At 38.4% G+C, this 24,004-nt stretch overlaps 1 pseudogene; it reads left to right on the top strand.

The window, feature by feature from the left end:
* The first annotated feature begins 3,908 nt into the window (after positions 1–3,908).
* Positions 3,909–24,004, top strand: part of LOC130848056 (S-adenosylmethionine decarboxylase proenzyme 1-like) — a 35,732-nt pseudogene continuing 15,636 nt past the window's right edge.

The following is a 24,004-nucleotide window of genomic DNA, read 5'->3' as shown; positions in this document are numbered from 1 at the left end:
CTTTCCCTCACCATGCCAACCTTTGATATGGCAATTACCTGCCACCCAAAGCAGTGTAGATGCACATGGTCGATAAATATGGCTCCTGAGAATGTGGTGCGTAGAGAGGGTTCCCGATTTCCTTAAAATTAAGTTGATGCTCAGTAAAATTTTTTCATTGGTAGAGATTGGCAATTATCTACATAAAATTTATTTTGCATCCTTTTCTTTTTATATCTGAAAATAAAAAGAAAAATATTTCTTTTTATATCAAAAGTAGTTGATAATTTTTGCTCGTTTGAATGAGAAGAACTCTTAGCTAAGGTAGTCTAGCTATCTTTAAATATTTAAGGGCTGTCACAAGGAATCGTTATTTGACTTATACAATTTGATCTCAAAGGGGGAAACTGAGATCAATGGATAGGAAAAACAGGAAACTAGAGTTCAGTACCAAAAAAATGACATTTTAAGTAGTGAAACCCACAAAAATGGAATATGGCTGATTGACAAAGTAGTGAGTTGCCCCGTACTTAAAGGTGTCAGATACTGGTGGTGTGAACTCTTAATTAATTGTGTTAGATGAATACTTTTTGCGAAAGCCATGTGTTTTACTGTTTGCTAATATTCCCTCGCACCTCGGTACCTATGGCTTCTGTACAATTTCTCCATCCAGTGAGGTAGTTGTTTCTGTGGGCATGCAAAGCAGAATGGTACTCTAGATCATTCCTGTGCTAGTTAATTCTAGGCCTGGCGCAAGATAGGTTTGTCTTGGTACAGATTACATGGGATGGTTTGGAAACCTCTGGCAGAGACGAAGCACTCAATACATATTAACCATTGTGTTTCGTTACGGCTGTTTCTTTTAGGGGAGACATTGCTTCCCAAAGGTCTCATTCTCCAGGTTCGTGGCTGGGTCTGCTGCTGCCCCTGTGGACAAGTCAGTGTCTTTCTAGCCCCCAGATGGACACCTGGACGTAGGAATGTGGTGGAGTGATGTAAAACAAGAGAGATGGGTTGATGTTAAAAGTGAACTCTGTGGTTTATGTGTGTTTTTATGTCACATTTATTTCTAATAGCCCCGTGAGGTAGGTTAGGAGTTATCATCCTATTGTGATATGAGAAAACTGAGAGCCGGGGTGGTATTGTGGAATTTACAAGGTCACTCATAACCAATAATGCAAGATTTGAAAGTTCTTATACTTAGTTGGTAAATCCAGGGCTTGTAAAATTTAACAGCCTGTGTAGCAAGAAGACAAACTATATTGTACATCTTTAGTTCGAGTAAATGCCTTCATTGCTTAATGCAGATACAAAGCAATCCTTGGTGCGTAAAGGTTCTGACACCAATTCCAACATCCCCATACATCCACGCAATTCTGTAACACCTGCTTGGTGTCCTACAGCTTAGCTCAATTCTGACACTGTCTACCTCAAGATATAGCATTAGACGCCACAGGTTAAGGGCTCAGCCCTCCAACACTGCCCTCCGTCCTCCCCCGTTCAGACACCAGTTGCAAGTCCAGCGTGTCACCTGTGCTTCTGACCAACGGGCTACAGATTGGAGGTTCCAACAATCTCCTCCTTGGGGTTCATTAACTTTCTACAGCAGCTCACAGAACAGAGAAACATTCTACTTACTAGATGACCAGTTTATTCTGAAAGGGTATAACTCAGGAAGAGCCAGAAGGAAGACATGTGTAAGGCGAAGCACGTGAGAAGGAACGTGGCGCTTCCGTGCTTTTCCAGCTTGCCGCTCCGGCCCACCCTGCATGTGTTCACCAGCCTAGAACCTCTCTGAACCGTGTCCTTCTGGGCATTTATGGAGACTTCATTTACATAGTCATGATAGATTAAATCAGTGGCTTTAGTGACTAAATCAACTTCCATCCTCTCTCCCCTCTTCAACCTCAGGGGGATGAGATTGAAATTTCTAACGCTCTCATCACATGGTTGGTCCTCTTGGCAACCGGCCCCCATCCTTAGGTGCAGTTCCCAAGTACCCATCTTAACATAACAAAAGACACCTTTATTGCTCTCACCGTTTGGGAAATCCCAAGGGTTTTAGGAGCTCTGTGCCAGAAATGGGGACAAAGACCATCCACGTATGTCATCATAAATCACAATATCATGGTAGGTAATAATTTCAACGTGAGAACAGGATGATTTTGTTAATAAGTCAATACAAGTTTGACCCTGACTAGCAAGAATAAGACTACAGCTTTTGCTTCTTGTTGTAAAAAATGATGCTAAACCTACCTCATGGGAGCTACTACTTTAAAATAATGAGGCTGAGACTTGATGGCTTATACCCATTAAAAAAATAGCTTGGATTGTAAATACCACACATAAATGATGGTTACTTGTTTTGTATATTAAGGAAGAACCCAAGGATTATTTTAATATTGGGAGAACTATATTTTTATTAATGGACTTCGGCGCTACGTATACTTGTCAATTATAAAGAAATGTTACCAAAGTGGCTGACGCTTTTAGGCTCCATGTTATCAGTGTTTTGAGCCTTCTCTCTGTTCTCTGTGAGGAGTTTCCAATAAGTTGATTCGTATCAAAGGAGGAATCTCACATCTTGAAGCTTTTCCTTTTAGAGGCCATTTAATTAGTTCCTGTCGCACTGTCTTTAGACTTTTCTTTTCCATTTCTCCCTATCAGTTTCATGATCTCAATGCCCTTTCTCACTCTTATCACATAACTTACCCAACGTGAGACACCAGGAGAGGCAACAGCATGGAATGCTTTATGCACATAGATTCTGGAACTCCTGCTTCCCCTCTTTCATTCATTGATTTATTCAACACTTATTTTCTGATCACCTATAATGAGCCAGACCGTGGATATAGAGAGAGATATAAAATCCACCATTCCTCCTCTCATTTTAGGCAAAGAGTCTAAAATGAATGGAGACTTTAAATGAAAATTATGCAAATAAATATTAACCTTTGGAAACATGCTACTAATGAAAACTACAGGATGCTGCTGGAATAGGTCGAGTGCTTACTTTCCCCATCTTAGTCCCATCCTTTATGCAAGGGAGACGGAGATACTTACCTCGATGCAGAGATAGGTAAATGACACAAAGTAGGTGAATGCTTAGTACAGTGTTACAGATGTGCATTATCTTTAATCAATCCTAGTGTTATTCATAACTTTAAAAAGCAGTTTCTCTTCTTCACCAAAAAGCTGGTGATTCTCTTTTTAGGTAAATGTTAAATTTATCGATAAGTGTTCATTGGTAATCATTCGATTAAGTTATAATCATGGTTCATTGCAGTCTTTCAAACTGATATTCATTAGCCATATTTTTCTTGTGTGTCTCTTCCATTATCTCAAAGTTTTGCTTTCCTTTCAACACCCTCACTTCATGAAAATAACAGTCAATAAATTAAGCTTCTTGAAAGTTCCTTTTATGATTTCTGAAATAATGGACTTTATACACTAGTACTTTTATTATATATTCAAGCACAATTGTTTTCATGAGAAAGTAATATATGTGTACTCATGAGTTTTCAACTGTCTTCCCCACTTTTCCTGCCAACCTACCAGCATGGTGTTTAAAGAGCAAAGAGGAAGCTTGATATGTGCTGAGATCAGTGGTTCTCATTTTCATGACACAGTGAAATACAGTGCCGTTTCTTTCAGTTGTTTCTGTTTCATTTCGGTTGTGTGTTATTTATTTTATTTTAGAATAGCAGTTTATATCGTGATAATCAACTTTTAAAGTAAAAATTTCTTTCATACGTGATTGGAGTCAGCTGAGAAAACCCTGACTGTTCCCTCCATCCGTGAAGCCTAGTGGGTAAGGTCTGTCCCGGGGCGAGGCGAGGCTCTCCACGGATGTGAGTGCGTGCCCTCCCTGAGTGTCAGTTTCCCCTTCCCTCCTGGGGATGAGATGAGAAGAGCGACTACCTCGCAGCATGGTCGTGAGAAACAGGTCAGTTAATACGTGGAGAATGCTGGCCCAGTGCCTGGCACACGGTAAGCCCTCGGTGCACATTTGCTATTACTGTTGTGCATTCCAGCAATATTTATGAAGCAGCTATGTTTGCCAAGTCCTGTGCTAAGTATAAGGATTCACTATGTTAAGCTTTTTTTTTTTCAATGGCTGTTTCTACCCTTGAGCCACTTGCTTTCTCCAGCCAGGTTTGTTTTCTTCTTAAAAGTGAAATGAAAGTGGATCGTAGGAAATGGTCAGGCTCGCTTGGAGAAGCTGATGCCTCTTGCTCTTCCACAAAAGTTCAAACCATTCAACACATGATTTCATCTGGCCTTCACGTTCCTACCTCTCTCCTTAATCACTATGGCTCTTTCTTTCCTTTTTTTACATTTTATTTTGTTCTTTCCAGTTTGTTATCCCTGCAGTGACAGACGTGTCCTGGAAAGAAATTGAGCTTTGAAGGCTGTCAGCCCTGTGGCTGAATCTAGGATTTGCCTTTCACTAGCTGTGTGACCTGGAACAAGGCACAGTCTCTGAGCCTAAGCCTTGTTGTTTCTAAATTGAGCAGAAGGTCAGCTAATTGGTTATTTTGAGGATCAGTAATAGTGGTAGGTGCTCAATACATTGTGTTTGTTGTTAATTGAGGTAATTTCCTGTCTAAATTATATAAATTGTCACTTAATCATATTCTGCCTCATCATTTTATTAAATCTCTGTGTGTGTGTATATTGATTTGGATTTTAAATTTCTGTTATGGCAGGTGAGTTCTTCACAACTAGAGTGATTGGGGGTAAACGCATGGTATAATTCAGGTGGACATGAGTCTCCCTCTATGAGTTAAACAAAATTTAAAAACTGATTTCATCTTTCAAAATTGATTGTATTTTTTTAAAGGAAAACAAACTTTTGAGGCCTAACATCTAAGCACTATAGGAGGAAAAATAGACTCATTTAACCTTTTTCTCACTGAAGTCTAAATGATAAGGGGGGAAAGAAAATTGTAAATGAGAGTAATGATTTATCCTCCAACTACCTACTAAGCATGGGCTAGGCAGTTGCTCAGTGGTAAACCCTTGTTTAATTTTCTGCATAAATCATGGGTCGGTATCTTTCATTATAAGTCTAATAGCCAGCTATCGGCCAGGCATCACGGATACTCTGGTGATGTGAGGATGACTGAGACATATTTCGTGTTTGTAAACGGACAAATGAAGGAAAAGCATAGAAATTTTATACCACAGAAATCATCTTCCAATGAAATATTTAAAGAACTCGTAGCACAGTGTCCGCCTCAAGTTCGTAAAGTCAGTCGTCCACTCATTCTTTTTCTTCCTCATTTCTTCCCTGCTTGGAACGCAGGAGAAATGGGTAAAAGTGTCTTTATACTGGGCTTTGTTCAGTGTTTTAGCCGTGAACATTTATCTTTTATACATAAATTCATATTAGAATTGCATTAAAATAGTACATCGTCATTTGAAATGCTGCTGCTAAAATGGTTTCCTTTGTGTAATTTGTTGTATGGAAGACCAAGCATGTATCCCTGGCATTGTACCAACTAACGAGCTCCTCCAGTGATGACTATTCTCACCCGTAATAGCTGCTATTTATTGAGTACTTGTTATATGTCAGGTCCTGGTATAACCGTTTTATATAGACTGCCTTATTTAAGCATCTCTTCTACCCTATAAAGGGGATGTTGTTATCCTTATTTTACCCGTGAAGATAGTGAGGCACAGAAAGCCCAAGTAATCTTCCAAAGTCACAAAGCTAGGAAATAGTGGAGTTGGCGTCTGAACTCAGACTTGTACACTTCAGTTTTGTCAAATTATAAAATCCTTGGCCCTTAAGGCTGCTGTACAGGCTTTAATGAATGTGCTTCTAAATTTTTCACAGTGTTTGATTTGTAAACTCAGTTTTTAAAGATGATAGATGTGAATTAAAATTCACTTTTGGGGGGCCGCTTTTCTCCAAAGGGGAATGTCTTCAAAGGGGAAGGAAAATACCGCAAGCATGTACATGAGTCTCACGTCGCAGATGTGTTCTCTCTTCCTCGTTAGAATTAGGGCAGCTACAGATTTTTTACTTAAGGGCTTCATTTAGGACAATTCCTAGTATTGTAAGTAATCCTTGAAGTTACTCTGACTTTTCTGAAATGACAAAGGGAAGACAATGAGGCTCTTTGAAACCAAGAATACTGTGAAATGGGGAGGGATGCACATATTAATTTTAACGTATTTCATCCTCTTTCTTCTCATCCTTCCCCAAAGACCACCCTCGTCATGCTGAGTGACTATCTAGATGTGAAGTGGAGACTTCTCAGTTATCTCAGGGGGGTTATATTTTTATACCAGATGCCCTGTTTACACCCTTTATATCATGTACTCGTGGTTTATTCACAAGGTGGATACACGGATTTGTGTTGGAAATGTTTTCCTTTGAAAATGCATCCCTGTAGAGAAATATTTTCATCCAACAATTGGAAAATCATTATTTTAATATTTATATGAAACTTCCAGGCAAGAGAAATTTTCAAACCCCTATTTTTATGCCGTTATTGGCACATAATCTATTCAGCAATGATTAAATTATATTCTTTTTTCTGTGGGGATGGAGTGGGAAGGGCAATGACACAGTCCTTTTACCATTTGAAGTCTAAATTATATAAATCTCCATTAGCGAACCAGTACATTTAGGTAATGAAATCACCAGCTTATACAACCCTGGGTCTTATTACACTCCAGTTGCCATCGTGTTAAACTACTTGTCCCACTTCAAAAGCATAAAGGAGGCAACATACATGGTATTCACTTTCTGGTCATGGGGTCATGAACATAGAGTGACCAAGGCTAGTCGCCACACGGGTAGTAGAGTTCCAAAATTTGGTGTCATCCTGTCCAGTGCTTCTCAGACATTTTTGATTATCACCTGATAAGAAAATGTTTCACTGTAATCCAGCACATGCGTGCACAGACAGACACAGACAGACACACACACACGTACACACTAACTGTAATAAAAGATTTCAAAAATAACCTTTATCCCTACTCTGTGTGATGTGCTCTGATAGTGTCTGGTCTATTCCATTCCATTCGAATTCCACTCTGTTCCGTTTTGTTCTTTTCTTTCTTCTTTTGTCTCATTCTGACTCATCATCAAATTGATATCATGACCCATTAATGAATCAGGAAGTAAAGTTTGAGAAACACTGTGTATAAATAGTAGGTAATTCGAAGAGGTGAATAAAGAGAATGGCATGATCACAGAAGTCTAGCCAAGTGTGTAAGATGGACAGACTGAAGGAGGCAGTTCTCCAAGAGAGATGATAAGGGTATGAACCAATCAATACGAATAATAACGACAGTTAACATTTACTGAATAATTTCTTGTTGAATGTCCTATGAAAAGCTTAGCTTCGAGTGCATTGTATCATTTCTACCCTTTAAGCCCTTAAACAACTACATATATGACATTTATTTATCATCCCTGTTTTACAGATATAAGAGCTGAGGCTTTGAAAATACCTGTTCTCAAGTTCATATAGTTTGTATTTGGCAAAAACCAGAATTTGAATGCAGATTTATATTACTGGGCCCAAGCTCTCATACATTCCATTCCTATCTCCTTTCCTCTCAAAAATATGTTGTTTTATTTTGCAAAGTTCAGTACATTTTGTTATGAATTAATAACGTGCATCCAAAGAAATGTGTGCAGCCTCTTCCAGATTTCTCAGGAGAGGGGCGTGTGGAATTTTTCTAACAAGAAAGATCTTTCAAATTTAGAATTGTGAATTAGTCAAGTTGTCAATTCCCTTGAAAAACTAAACCTCCTGCAGGTCTATTATTATGCCATTCTTCCACCAAGGTGCTTGCTTTTATTTGTTTAGAAATATAATGATGTTTCACTTAAACATTTCAGAAACAGATATGATTTTCTCTGCAGGTCTATACTTAATGTCATCATGCAGGGTGACAGAGTGAAATGCAGAAAATAAAATAAATTGAACATGCACTGAGGTTTCTAAATTGAGCTCTGGTTGAGTGTCAGTTCTCATGGATATACTCTCAGCACACTCATTGAACTTGGTCATTTGTTCTCGGAAGGGGTGACATGTCCTTACAAAAGCACAAATGTTACCAGCTTTCCTTTTCTCCCTCCTTCTTCACTGTGATGCTCAGGAAAGGAAATCCAATTTCTGTGTACCATATCTTTAATGGCCCTTCCTGACAGTTTGTAAAGTACTTGCTGACACAGTGGCTGAGTTGATTTTCTAGAGGAAAGGAAAGGCAGGTTGCGAGTTCACCATCCTTTATAGAATAATATTCTTTAAATGTGTACTTGGCAATTGCAAGATGACAAGTTTGGGAGAATGCTGAGAATGATCACCTTTTAAACACTTGTTTATACTTTGCATGAGGCATTTTACGTAATTACCTAGAGGAGAGTGTCTATTCCATGCCACCCTAGGCTAAATGTCATTTTTATTCAGTAATATTTATTAGTTTATCTTTTAAAAAATAATCTCTAGCTAATATTAAATATTCCCATCAAGGCATAAATCTTCATTTCATAGGGAATTAATTTATTCAGTAAAGGCTGGTTTTAGAACAAGATATTTAGAGTTAAATGTAGTCTTTGTTGCCTTTTAACAGTATAACCTTGAATGTGGTGTTTAAATTTTCTGAGCTGAAGTGTCTTTATGTGCAACATAGGGCAATAATACTTAAAGGCAGGACTTGTGGATGTTAAGTGAGATAAATATGGCCTAAAAGAGTTCCTGGCTCAAGGTCAAGCTCAGTAAAGATTCATTCCCTTTTTTTCCCCAAACATTGTGAACTCATACATTGAGAACTCCTGTAGTTTTACAGTTACCTAGATAAAATTCAGTGGTAAAAAGATATTTCCACTCTACCACACCAATAAAGATATTTTATTATAGCATAGATTTGGGCACTTGTTATTATAATTGGAAGTGATTTATTTAGTGGAAGTTGGGGTCAAGTGATAGTTCTTATTGTAAAACATAATGGTTCTCAACTTATCTATTTCTGTATCAAAAACTGAGTTTTTTTAGATTGTGTCCAAGTTAACTAAAAAAAAAATTATTTTTCAAAAGTAATTTTCACTGTGCTCTATATTCTTGTTATGCTACATGAGTCAGGATAGATGGAAATATTTAGTTAAATTAAGTTTTTATCTCTAGGCTGAAAGGCAGTTTATGGAGAATAATAACTAGAATATCATTTTATTCAACATGCATTGAATTATCCATTGACTTTGAGAATATAGAAGGTATCAATAGAGTTTGCCCTCAATATAGTTCAAGGGTTTTCAGCAATGAAAAGCAGGGTGGTTGAGTGTTAGTTGATTCTAGCAGGTTACTACATCCGGAATTCTGAACAGGGCGTTATGATAAAAAATAATCCATGGGAGGATAAACAAATACATAAGTGACATATATAATTCAATTAAAACAGAAATTAATAGGCTGCATAGCAAGCAATTTACACATAAGATATGAATAATTAAGATTAAATCAATATTTAACATGGCACAAAGGAAACTGAATGGAAGCAAGGCATGCAACGGATGCAAATGATATTCTTAATATATTCTTCTTGGAAGAAGTCAATTTAACTTGTCAACTTTTCTCCAAAGTAGTTTTCTTTCCTTTGGACTCATCCACAGACTCATCTTGTACTTGTGTTATGTTCAGACAGTACTGCGGCTTTAAATATGTTTTTTCTGGATTCTCAGAAAATATGAGACACTGTGTTCTGGCTTAATCCCTATGTGATCATGGCTTATGGTGCGCCTAGGGAAGCTGTCATAAGTAGCAAAGCAGAGCACTGGATTTGCATGCTTCTCGAGTTTACACCTCATAAAGATATTTTATATGAAACAGCCTTAAATCAGTTGATCCCTTAGAATCTCTGATACAGAACTGTTTAAGTTGGAGAAGGAGGAAACAATAAAGAATGTAGACGTCTATGAGCAGAAACAAATGTTGATAAGTAGCAGCATTTACCTATGGACGCAGTGAGTCATTCTACAGAGCACCTGCCATATGCAAAACAGTAGTATCATCAAGTCAGTATGCAAGGTAAACATACTTTAAGAAGGTGCAACATGACAAGACAGAGGGACAGCCTCTGAATTAGTCCAGTGTGAGCTGTATCACACCCATGCTGGAAAAAGGTCATCGTTTCTTTGGTTGAATAAAAGATGAAGTCATTGGCTTGTCCTTGGGGGCCAAGAGATAGGGAAAAAGACACACGATTAAAGACTAGATTCATACTCAGGACTGTGAGAGGCGCACATTCTGTGATGTCCCAAAAGTTGAGATGGGAAAGCAGTAGAGTCTCCTCCCTCTCTCTCTTTCACTCACTCGTGGCTATTCACCTGATGAATAGACTGCTGTGTTGAAGAATCTGCTACATTTCAATCCTTTCATTTTGCTCTCTTACTTTCTGTCTCTTATTCTTTTCTTTTTCTTTCTTTCCTCTTTGACTCTCTCGCTCTGTCATATATACATATATAAAACTGCATGACCCCAGATCATTCAGGGTCTTGAAATCTACACATTTTTTATGCATTGACATTTGAGAGATTACGGTGGCTTTCCCTCTTAGAGTCAATGGTTTTCCAGACGTGGCCAGCTGCTTTCACTGAAGTCCCAGGGTAGCTAGCGTCCGGCAAAACACGTTCAGGGAATAAGTAAACATCTTTTACCTAAAGGGGGTTTGTTAGTGTGTCATGCAGGTTATGACTAGAAGAATAAATTGACATTAGCTATGATGCAGAATTTATTAAACTAAAGAAAATGTAAGCTAAACCACAGTAAGTATGCAGCTGATTAATTTTTTTAATGAAGTTAACCATAAAACTCATATTTTAGAGAAAAAAGTATGCTCAATAAATAATAAATTCTATTGCTATTATCAAAATCATTAAATGATAATGCAGCAATCGCAAAGAAAAATAAAATACAATAGTATTTTAATTAACCTATTAAATCTGCAGTGGTTAAAACCTTAAGTGTTTCAAGTGAGTGTAATTGCTGAAGAAATTAGCATATTAATGTAAGATAATTATAATCATAGCACTTCAGTTGTTAATTCAAGGGTTAGAGAAAATGTATTATTGAAGAAAATAATTTGATAAAATGAATAATCAAAATTAAATAACTTCCAAGTCTTCTAAAAATGTTCAAATTTTTAATAAGTTACTAATCAGAGATTTATAGTTTATCTCTGAGATATATTTCCAGAAACAACTTTGGGCAGAGTTTCAAATAATTCTGAGTGCGTTAAGCAATTTTAGGACTTGGGTTTTTGGTCAGTGTGCAAATCAGGTCTCACGTTTCTCCCTTGGCATTTAAAACTTTTCAAGGATTTTGGATTATTTTCAGTCAGAGGACATCCACAATCTAACACATTAGGCCAGTTCCTGTGAGAGAGAAACTCAAACAATTCAGTGGTTTAACCAAACAGAAGTTTATTTTCTTGCTTGTCTACGGACCAAAAGTTTACCCAGGTAAATAGCTCTCCGACAAGTGGTGGCTCAGGAACCCCAGCTCCTACTACCTTGTAGCTGCACCATCTTCAGAAGGTGACTGTCAGGTCCCTTCTACAGGTCACCTGCATTGGAAGATCTCAGGCAGGAGGTTTTTAGGAGCCTTTTTCGAAGTAGTAGCATATGTCACCACCGCGCACATTCCCTTGGCCCGAATTCAGCAAAGTGGCCGCTTCTAGATGTCTGCCAAATGTAGGCCAGCTCCATGAACAGAAGGAGGAAAAGGGTGGCATGGTGAAGAGCTTGCCCCCGCCAGCTACTCATTCTGAGGAAGGACAGGAGCACGGGTGCATGAAACCAACACGTGCAGGGGCTGATAAGCAGGTTTGCCCAGGTGACCTCCTTTAATCTTTGCTACAAGCTTACAAAGGAGCAACAGCCCAAGACGCTTCTTTGTGGCACTTACTTCAGCGTTTAAAAACAAGAATGTAGCTTGAGGTTTATCAGGTCATTTCACGTTGAGTTCTAGGCATCGCTGCCTGTCAGCCTTGATCTGCAACCCCAGCGCTACTGTTGATACGTATGTGCTGTTGGGTATGTTAATTAACCCATTTGAGTTCAATATTTTCATTGACATCCTTAGAATATTTATATTCACTTTCCGTTTTTCCTGGCACAGACAAGTGCTCAATAAATAGGAGCTAGCCTTTATTTTTGTAAGATTATATAATTTGTGATATCTTTCATATTGTCAAAGCCACAGGTAATCATCCTGTGTTTAATTAATGAGATAAATATGGCTTGCTATGAACTATGACATGAAGATTATAATGGAAAATGTGCTTTAAATATTTGACAGTGAGCATCAGTACAGGACGGTGACTCTAGGAACTGGTTAAATGTGCTCCCTTTTGGAAATGACAATTAAATCGTGTACCTAATAGAAAGCTTAACTTCTGCCTGAATAAATGCTAAGAAGTAAGCTGTAAAGGAAAGAAAAAGGAAAGTTATTGCACATTATTCTCTTTCAATAGCCAAATTGTTTTTTGGGTATAAGAAACTACAGGGAGATATATTTTCCTTCTTAAATTCTTGAAAATCTGGCCTCTAATGTAGAAAGTATTGACTTTAATTCAAGACAGAATAAGTGATTTTGCCCTAAACTTTCCTATCTCAAGACTTCCGAATCATATTGCACTCAATTCAGTAAGTGTTAGATATCTAACCTTTTTCATGTGACTCCTAATTCAAGCCGCATGGCTGCCAAACCATCGCCTCCGTGACTTGCCTCCCTGCGGTCAGCTTGACAGCAATACCAGCTCTGCCACCGGTGCCAGACTAAGTGTAAAACATTTACTGCTTATGCAGTGTTCATCACAGTCTTGTGTACACAGGACAAGTGCAATTATTCTAGAAGATGTGTAGACACATGTTTTAATTGTCATACTTAATTCCATACATTATATTATTCCATTAGTTCATGGATAGTGTTACTTAAAGCAATGGTATGTAAAGAGTGAATTGATATAAAATGGATTTAAAGAAAGTTGTTAGGTTAATAATAGTAGAGAAAAAAAATACTTCGTGGTAAATTTCCTTTGCTCAGAATAAAAAAAAATAATAGTAGAGATAATTGACAGAATTCTCAGAAATGACAAACATTTAAGTCAGAGATACTAAAAATGCTGAAGTAAGGCAAACACAGGAAGAAGAGAATGGATAGACTGGGCATAAGGCTCCATTCTGCTTTAAAGAAACTTCTTTCTGATTCCATCCTCAAATCTAGTCTTATCTTCTATTATTCTCCATTTATTTTTATTCAGGTCTTCAAGTATGTATTCTGCCTTAGACTCCTGGTTTGAGTGTTCACCTTCAATAGCTAAAGACAATCACTTTCCTTCAAATCGTGTTGCTTCTTTAATTTTTCACTCCTACTAGGATTACAGAATTTTATTGCATTTATAGCCCCACTTAAATTCTACCAAGTGTATAAGGATTCTGCTCCCTCAAAAGTGGAAAATCACCTTCTTTTCAGAGGCCCATGAAACTTGCTCATGTTTTGAGAGCTACCAAAAAAACTCAGTAGATTATTTAAGCATATAAATAGTGTAGACACCATTCTCTAGTCTCCATGTAATAAAGCTGGAAAATAAAAACAAAACTGGAAAGCAAAATGCCAGTATAACCTAGAGATTTCAAATCCTTTCTTAAAGACACATTGATCAAAATATAAGTGAAAACAAACTTGTAACGTTCTAGCAAATCATAATTTTAAAGACACCAGATTAAAATTTTCATCGAATCTAAGACAACATAAGTTGTGGTACGCATAGTTATTTTATGTTCATTAAGAAGAACGTTTCTGCCAATAGGCTATGACAACTCTTTTTTATGCCTTAGAATATTTCTTCCAGTGTACCACCACGTACATTACTTAAGAAAGTGGTCCACAATATCTGTAGAAATTTCTTCCAAGGCATTGACATATTTTAAAGTACTGCTTTCTTGATCTTCTTAGAAAGTGTCCATAGAATGTTTTCAATTGAAAAAAAAAAAAAGAAGAAGAAGATATTTGAAACAGGCACTAAACTCAGCTCTTGCAGCACCAGTAATGCACATAACTCAGTGGGAGTGATGCCAGTAGGAGCAGCGTGCCCGAGGCTGTGCAGGCTCTGAGAACAGCAACTGTCAGAACCACAGCCCGGCTGATACCCACTGGAATCTGATCAAAGTGGAGCTTAGTGTACTAACAGATGCGTATATTCATCCTTTGGTGAAGGCATCTCTTGATTCTAAGAAGTGTTGCAAATGGAAAGAGCCTTAAAAAACGTGTCTCAGAAGTGGTGAGAAGTCATTCAGATGGTATGGAGCCCGACCGTGGCACTGCACCATGAAAGTTCATAGGCTTAAATCCTTAATTCATTTCAGTTTTCGTATTTTATTAATTTAAGTATCTGTTAAAAAAAGAAACAAAAATGAACCTAAGGAAAGAAACATGAGACTTCATAGAAAAACTCAGAAATCATTGCTGTGGAAATCAGAAAAACAGAAGAACCAGCATACACACAAAAGAATTCTTTGGGGAAAAATAAATATAAATATATATCTAAACTACTTAAGGGAGAAAAGGGGATGCACGAAGACAGAACACAAGAATACGGGAGAAATAGCAACAGATAATGGAGAAATGAAAATAAACTTATTTCCCCTCAACAGTAGAGTAGGGATAGCTAACGTGTGCTAATCCACGGGACTTGAGTGCACTAGAGTTCGTATATGTAAAGCGCCCGATCCTGGGCACACAGGAGGCATTCCGACCGCGGCAGGTCCTGTTGCTGCTGGTGGTGGAAGTTCTGATGTTCGTTTCACTTGCCTTGCCCCTACCGCTGCTGTTCTGGTACTGCTGGTACTAACAGTGCCACTGGCTGCTCCTAGTGGTGTTGCCCGACGAAACAGTGGGGATGATAATAACTTGTCCAGGATGCTCTTGGAACATCTGAGATGGACACTTAACCCGGCTGGGAAGGTCAGGGAAGCTTTGCCGAAGAGAAGAGGACCAAACTGAACTTTGAAGTACTACTAAGAAATGGAGGAAAGGAAATGAGGAAAGAGACTGAATGCACAGAGGCACGTTAGGAAGAGAAATCTCGGTGGACCCATACATTTTTCAATACTGTTGTCCTATAAAATATGCATCAGGGGTTAGAGTGAAGAGGATAAGAAATGAGGTGGATGCATGAATTGGGATGCATATATATTAAGATATTAAGACTGATTTTGACAAAATTATTTTATTGTGGTTTTTTTTGGCTTATCTACATGATATCCTATACAGAATTTTAAAATGGTTTGTCCTGGATATGTGCTTTAAATTTCTTTTGCCCTAGAGTTTGAATGCATAAATAAAAGAAGATATATAAAAGAGACCATGGTAAATTTACTTTAAACTCCTCAGGCAGAACAGACCAAGATTTGCTGATGTATCTTAAAAAAGAAAAAAATATAAGCACCACATTTTGTTAAAATGAGAGATTCAACTGTCCATAACAGATTGTACCCCCAAAACGCACACTTGCCAGAAATTTTCACAATTAGCAGACTCTTTCAGAAATAGATAAAGTTGTTTTAGAGAACAAGTATGTGCTTTTCAGTGAACTGGCTGTTTCAAATAGAAGACTCTCCAGCAATCAAGATGTGAGTTGTGGCAGCTTGTGATAATAATTACTAATTTAGGCAGTTCTAGATTAAAATTCTCTTTCTACATTTATATCTGTAATATCTATGTGTCTCTATATATCTAAAATATCTTTATTTTAGGAACGCTAAATAAGATTCATTTTCTTTATCAGTAAAATAGTGCACCGTACGTAGCCCATCCGTTTGGGGTGGGAATGAAGTGTTAACATAAGCAAAACACTCAGCACGGTGCTAGATGGATGCTGTTAGGGCTCTTAGAATTGCTTCCCTTTCCCTAAGTCATCTTGCATTTGTGTGCAAACTCCCCAGGAAGTCTTAAACATTTCAGAAGTTACAAGCTCTGGATTTTCCTTCAGTGCCATTCCCCTTCTTATGTCCCTGGACACCTTCCAACTCTGGGCAGTAAGTGGCCCTTCTGTAAGCCAGATGAGGTTTCATGTAACCCGCCCGCTCAGCGCTCCCTGCCCTCCCCCACGTTCTGCAGGGAAACTAATGGGTGTGCGCGTCCGCTGATCCGCTTGGCTTGACACTTGCATAATATCTTGGCAAGAAAATAGCAGTGCACCTGCTGCTTATTTATGTGGAGGTTTTGTCTACTGTGTTCATATACGTAAGATAAAGAGCCAAGCCATCAAGGCTTAGGAAATAGAGCAACTATCACCCGTACGTTTGCATTTCTGAGTTTCACCGTCCTTTCTTCTGAACAGCGGTGATCGGGTCTGCGTGGGTGTGCCAGCCCCCGAGCTGTCATTTGCACATATGTCAAAACAGCTGGGGCTGCTCTGTCGCAGATGCGTCCTCTGTGAACCTCTTCTTGCCCACGCCTGGCAGCCTCTCCTGTTTATGGACTTTGTATTACCACATCCTCATCACCATCATTCAGCCTGTCATCTCGGAGGACGGTGACAAACTCTAAAAAGTGAGAAGGAGGGGAAGAAATGCTCAGGGGGGATTATAAATGAGCTCCGCTAAGAACTTGGAGAAATGGCTCAAGCTGCCAGGTGGTACTTGAGTCTTGAAATGACCTTGTTGATGACTATTTTGAAAGGATGTGTGAGTCTGGATGACTTTTCTGAAATGTCATGAGAGTGCAGTGCTTTAGAGAAAGGGATTTGGAGTCAGACTTGCTTTTGAATCCAGGTTCAACATGACTTTGACCAAATGACTTATCATCTCTGATACTCAGTTTCTTCTCACATAGAATTGGGGTCATAATACACACGCCCACGTGTTGTCTGGAGGGTTTTGATAAGGAAAGTGCTCAATTCTTGCCACAGAGTAAGTGCTGGATGCACAGTATAATAGTGATGATGTCGACGGTGGTGATGATGGTGATATTGTTAATAATAAAATGATGATTGACTATTAGAAAAGTAAATCTGTTCTGTGACGTTCTCTAAGTAAATGCTGACGACCCCACTGGCAGATGTGCAGAGCCATTCTCAGAAATGCTGAAGATGAAGCATAGTTTGTTGGGTTATCTGTACTTCCCTCATATTGGTGCCCCAAGCTATCTAGAATACAGTTCTAGGCTTTTATTCTCCCTTTTCAGCCTAATTTCCTATTGCCCCCTTATGCACACTTGTTACTCAAGCTAAATAGTCCGCAAGTAACTCTTCCCTATCTTGCTCACTTCTCTGTCTTCAGCACCTAGACTTGTTCCTGACACATATCAAAGAATCCAAATCATTGACTGACCTTCCCATACATTCCAGACTCTTGGCCTGTGTCCAGACATTTCAAGTACCCTCTTTTACCCTGTTTTTTTTTTTTTTTTATCAAAGCATTTACATCTCTGCATCTGTTACCTATTGACTCTTAGTTCCAAGCCACTCCCTCATCTGCTCTTTTCTGAGAAGCTGACATTAAAACTCCAAAAATTACATTTCCCAGACTCTGTTACCAACCAATTTCTGGCTATAGTTTGCCAGTGGGAAACACTGGCAGGGGACTGGATGGAGACATGTTGGGAGAAGGAGTCTTTTCTGGCTTCCAGGTTGGGTCTTCCTCTCCATTAGAGGCAGACAACTATGGTTCCAGCTTCCAACTCATGTGGAAACCTCCAGACCCAACTTTACTCCACCTGCAGCAGGAGAAATACCAGAAAGGTACACCCCAGTCCCTCCAATACCCAGCCATGCCCCTTTGGGGAGTCTGAGAAAACAACCAGGTCCCCTCAGTGGTCCCGTGCCTGCAGGGCTGTGGCCCTCCTCCCCTGAGAGGTCTGATCACCAACTGCAAGGAACTCCTTCTTCCAGATGCTCTCTTTTTTTTGTCAGCCTGAAGGATGGTAGCTGCTTCCCAAAGCAACTCATGTTGAACTCTGAGTTACACCAGCATGGTGCAAAAGACCCTCATGGTCTTTAGCCTCTCAGCACCTGAGTAACCAATGCCCAGTTTTAAATCTCCTCTGTCTGAAACACTAGTCTTTGTTTCTGTCTTCCTCACTGGACCCTGATTGATAGAACATCTTTCAGAGTTCTCTAATGCCAGCTCCTTCTCTGACCCCACAATGGGTTCTTCCCACCTTTAACCCCTGACCTTCATCTTCTTTGCTTTATACAGAAGCCCTTTCTCAGCCTTTGAAAATGTGTCCTACGAACAAATCCCCAAATACTATACTACCAATATACTAAACTTCTGTGCTTTCTATTCAGTTCTTTCACCAGCACTTACTGTAAGCAGTTTTTGAAGAGGGCTGTTTGCTTTTCAGAAAGCAAAGTTTTCCCCTGTTTTCTCTCAAGTGTCATGTTGAAATATTCAACAAGTTGAGATTACTCACTGCGGAAGTTGCTGAAAACATCAGTCTTTTAATGCACATGATCCAGAAATGTCTCTCCAGAAACCTGTACATTCCATTGAGGTTTGTATTAGTTTGCTAAGGCTGCCATAACGAAGTACCACACAATGGCTGGCTTCAACAGTAGAATTTATTGTCTCACAGTTTTGGCAGCTAGAAGTCTGAAATCAGAGTGGCAGCAAGCTTGATGCCTTCTGAGGGCTGTGAGGAGTCTGTTCATGCCTCTCCCGTAGCTTCTGATGGTTTGCTGGCAGTTTTTGATGTTTCTTGGCATGTAGACGCATCACCCAGATCTCAGCCTTTCTCCTTTTGCGTTCTCCTCGTGTGTGCAGTTGTGTCCAAATGTCTCCTTTGTACAAGGACATCAGTTGAATTGGATCAGGGTCTCACTCTACTCCAGTATAGCCTCATCTTAACTAATTATATCTGCAATGATCTTATTTCCAAATACGATCAGATTCTGAGATGCTGAGGGTTAGGACTTCAGCATATGAACTTTTTAAAGTATTGTAACATTGTTTCTCCCTCACCTCTATCTCATCCTGGAAGAATGTGGGTTGAGTTGAAAGCTGCTTAGTAGCACTTACTGCGGCTATAATAGATATGGTTTATTGTAAAGCACTTCTTTGTCTCCTCTTCCGGTTTATAGACTGTTTGGAAGGAAGAATCCTATCTCTCTTCCTCACTGGTACCTAGAAAAATATAGGGTTTTAAGATACCGCATGACTGATGGCTCTAATTTATGTGATAGTGCGCTCATTCCTTATGATACTCAAGATTATCATGACTGCAAATGTAACTTTTTTCCTCACCCATTTTTCAGTTTATATTAGACTATTGGGGGTGGGGATAAAAAGGTCCTGGTTTTAGGGTTAATCCTGCTGTAGTCTCTCATACCATTTGTGCATTTTACTTATTTTTGCTTTTCCTAGCTCAAAGCATGTGGCTATCTGTACTACATGTTCAATAGTTTTGGTTGCACACACCAGAAAATCCAATAGCATTACCTTATATAAATTAGGGTTATATTTTTATTGTATGAAGGTCAGCAGTAGCCTGAATTGGGCTGATACAGAAGAGATGAACTCCTTCTTTTTGTTCTACAAGGATTGCTATGTATTTCTATTCTTGAGCTATGGCCCTCACAGATACAATTCAAGAACACAGGAAAAAGGGAATGGGGGCAGGCAAAAGGGCTAGATCTCCACATAAGTCTAGTTCCTTTTAAAGTTTTTCCAGACATGCCACCCAGTTACTTCCATTTGTAGCACATTGACAACTCCTAGTTTCATTAGACAATGGGGAAAAAAAAAATTGGGCACCTTGCCAGTCTTAATAAAATCAGTGTTCTGTTCTTAAAATGGAAGTGGGAATAGGTATTGGGTAGGTAATTAGCTATTTACATCACAGTAATTATAGGAGCTAATTAATAAATGTTTGTCATCCATAATTGAATTTTTAAAATTTGATTTTATTTTTAAATTATGATAGAGGTTTCCAGTTTCCTATACTGATAGTCATCTTGGTATTAAGGAGGTAGTTGATAAGTCTGCCAGTTCCTTATTGATTTGCACAAATATGACATTACATAAAATGGAGGTAATTTGATGCATAATCTTTTGCAATTATTCTTCATGTCTTATACGTCTGCAAGGCTACATTTGTGGATTCCCTGATGTTGCAGTCATAAAATCTGACTCTATCCTAGCAGCAAGCGTCTGCCTGTTTTCTCAGTAGATTTAAATCTCTTAATCCACCTAAAAATGGGGACTTTAGGTCTACTTATGCAACTCACTGGGTTATTTGAAGGGTCAGCAAGAAAAAGGATTCAAGATCTTTTTTTAGACAAGTTTTATTATACAAATCTTACTAAACATGACTTAATACCACCATACACGGATGGCTGTTTAAATCTAGAGTTGAGTTGTAAGAACTATCACATATTTAATTGTGGAAAAATTAATTAAATCCTAACATAACTTAGGATTCTACTAGCTTGTGTTAGGCAGGCATAATTTACATTCAAGAAATGTATAACAAAAAGTCTTGTTTCTTTTTGCTAATATGTATTGGACTAAGTAAGGGTCAGGGAAAAGTGGGAAGAAGACTAATATAACTGCAAATAATTATACCTCCTCTATATTTCTTGGTTCCATCCTTTATTTCATTACATGCCTACTTTTAAGACTAGAAATCTTAATGTGTTCCTCTTTCTGTTGCCTCAGATTCAGTCACCAACTTGTATTGATTCTGTCCCCAAGTACTTCCCCATGATGCCGCTTCCTTTTTATAGCACCATTGTCTTGGATCAGTCCATCCATCTTCTCTTGTCTGGAGGCTATGACACTGGCATCCTAACTGGTCTCCTTGCCACCAGTCTCTCCCTAGACCAAATCCATCCCTCACACTGTGGCTTACAGTAACTTAAAATTACCTTTTGGTTTTTCCTAGTCTATTCATGTAGCACACGAGGCCTCTTGCAGTCTAAAGATCAACTTTATCTATCGTTTCATGTCTTTACCCTTCCCTCTGTGTGACTGCTGCTTCAATGATTCCTAATGTCTTTTAGTTTCCTTAATTTTTTTTTTTTTTTGCTTCCTCCCACATCAGATACTATTCTCTCTGCCCACAGCAACCTGATCCCCTTTGTGCTCGATAGTAGAGAAATTCTACTTGGATAACCAGATTTACCCAAAATATCACTCTTCTTTAAAGCTTTTGTTAATTTGCTTGGACAGAATTAGTCACAAGTTTTCCCCATCTCCTTATCCTGTTTTGTATTCCAATAATCTCTTTAGAGTTCTGTCTACTCCTCACTGTTGTGTGAGCTTCTCAAGAGTAGGGACTTTATCTTACACCTATTGTGTATCTTTTTTTTTTCTTTCCAGTACACAGTACAGTCCCTGACATATAGAGCCCTCTCTAAATGACCAGCTATGAACCTGTAGTGAATGCTACTAATATACAAATCAGTGACTTTAGCATATGTTGTAGGAGATGTTACTGATGTGGACGTAAAACCCGAGAAGTCATGTAACACGAATAGTTGCCGGTTTTGGATTGTTGATATTCTAGGTTTGAGGCTGAGCAGTCCACGTTCTTATATTTGTGAGAGCTTCAAACTATTCTATGATATTTTTTTTTCTCTATTTTATGCAACTTGCCTCAGGTTGCACAGCTAGCAAGTAGAATTATGACTTTACATTTGTCCGAATTAAAACTCATGCTTTGAATGAATATATTCTGGCGCCTCGCTGCTAAACCCTGGGCAGGGATGAGGAGGAAGCTGCGTGTGGGAAGGGCAGGTGGAAGAGGAGTCACGTGCTCATCCTTCCCCAACACGGGTGTCTTTCCATCTAAATTAAATGTCGTCCTTTGAGCAGCGGGTCATTGGAGGGCTGAGCGTGCGCGTGTGCCTGCTCGTTTCTGAGCTCTGACTTCGGAGTCAACCCGCTTGAGGAGGATCACTCTGGTCAGCTTGCTACTTCGCATTTGGGAGCAAGCAGCGTAGCGCCGCACTCATCCGTCGGCCACATGAAACATCAATGTAGAGATCTTTTAGGCTATGCAATAAGATGAATCATCATCCACTTGAAAAATAGTATAATGAGGTAGGAGGCCGTGGAAAGGTGTGAATTTACATTTAGGTAATTCTTGGTTTACTTTCGATTTTCTAATCTCTAAGTGAACATAATAATAATACACCGCAACATTGAGATACTAGATTAAAAAATCCTGAATATCTTAGATATGGCGATTGTTCAGTAAAGGGTGTTTGATTATACTGTTTCTTATCCTTCTCTTTTCTGTCTTCCTTTTATTTGAAAAACTTCAGTTGACCACAGTCCCCCCAGTCGGCTAAAGAGGTGACATGCATGTTGTGTTCAAAATATGCTGTAGATAATCCTATCGTTTCAAATCCACAACCTCCTCTCCCACCTGCCTTCTCACCTAAAATCCAGGTGCTAGTATTTCCCAAGACCCATTTCAAATGGTATCGCTTTATTCTTCTCTCTCTTTCCCTCTCTCTTAGTCAAAATCATCTTTCCCCTCCTCTGAACTGCCATAGCATTTGCACTGAACTGTTCTTATAGCAGTTGGTAAAATTTATGGATTTCTCCCATAGTCCACGTTGACGCTTTTTTCTGAATCATCTCTTTGTTTAGTAGCTTCTCATTAAATGTTTGATTAGTCGATGATGGACAGGGCCCGTCATGAATGTGTTGTTTTGTAATCTTCATTGCCTTGCATATTTATTATCCCATTTGATTCTCATGTTAATTATGGGGAGAACTGTAATGCAAGTAAAAGTGTTCTCAATTTGGATATAGTAAGGCACAGAGAGGTTAAGCAATATGCCGAAAGTCACACAGAGAAGTATTACAGACCTTAAATAAAAATGTGATGTTTTCAGATTCTCTTTCCAGTGCACATTTCATTATTTTTTCTGTCCTATCTGGAGAAATAGTTCAAACACACAGAAACGACAAAGCATTAGGTTGATAGAAGTATGTCATGTTGAGTTTGGATCAGTATTTAATATATCTATTCCTTCTACCAACATATACCAATATGTTTGTGGCAAAATATATCTATCTTTAAAAAAGCCCAATAATGATTAGCGTTGCAAAATTATGGTTCTACAGAAACTAATCCATTGAAGTGAAAACTGGTTATTTTACCGTCTCTCTTCATTGAATCACACATATTTGAAATATCAGACCTCTGAACAAAGAAGTGATATTTTAAAAATCCAGTAAAATCTAGCTGACGTTAACGAGAAATTACAATTTCAAATGCATTACCCTTGTAAGATAAATCAAAGGTAACAGTAATTAAGATAATTGCAAAAGATATTTTGGGTGCTGTGTATTTGCGCAAGTGTCGAGAGGTGGAATATAAATGTGAAAGTATTTTCGTTCACTTTGGTATCTTGAGCTTGAAATAATTTTTAGACTACAACATTTTTTCATGCTGCGTTAAAACCTGAAATTTGTTGCTGCAATCTTATCTTTGTATGCACACGCAGTCTCATATTTTAAAACAAAATACTGATTAAACTGGGTTTGTTATTGTTGTTCATCTTATATAAAATGTGAAGTTTACTACATGATTTTTAATACTTTCTTTTTGTGTTGGTTATAATAGTTTTCCCATTTCTATTTGATACATGATAAACGTGTGATTCATTATTTAGTCCTCATATTAAAAGTCATCGTCATCATTAAATCCCCAAATATTACATGTCATTTGATTGGAGGAATTTATGCATGAATGTTGTTAGAAGTAAGCAATTAATGCTCTTTTAGTTAGAAGTGATCCCAAGTTATCGCAGCGGGGGCCGGGGAGGGGGCATTTAGATGTAATGTGCACATACATTCATTCTTGATAATGGCTCTTTAATATCCTGGTGAAAGGCTTATCCTCCTCTGTAAATTAAATGTTAATGATAGCCACTTAAACTCTAATCATTCATTCTGACTCCTCTAGAATTGCTTGTATGCTTCAATAATACTTTGATAATCTTACATGTCCCAGGGTTCAGCAACTTTTCACCAAGAGTATAT

This window comes from Hippopotamus amphibius, chromosome 3, assembly GCF_030028045.1.
Source record: "Hippopotamus amphibius kiboko isolate mHipAmp2 chromosome 3, mHipAmp2.hap2, whole genome shotgun sequence".
In the NCBI taxonomy this organism is placed as follows: domain Eukaryota; kingdom Metazoa; phylum Chordata; class Mammalia; order Artiodactyla; family Hippopotamidae; genus Hippopotamus; species Hippopotamus amphibius.
The sequence above is the reverse complement of the archived record's forward strand: the minus strand, read 5'-3'. Positions and strand labels throughout refer to the sequence as shown.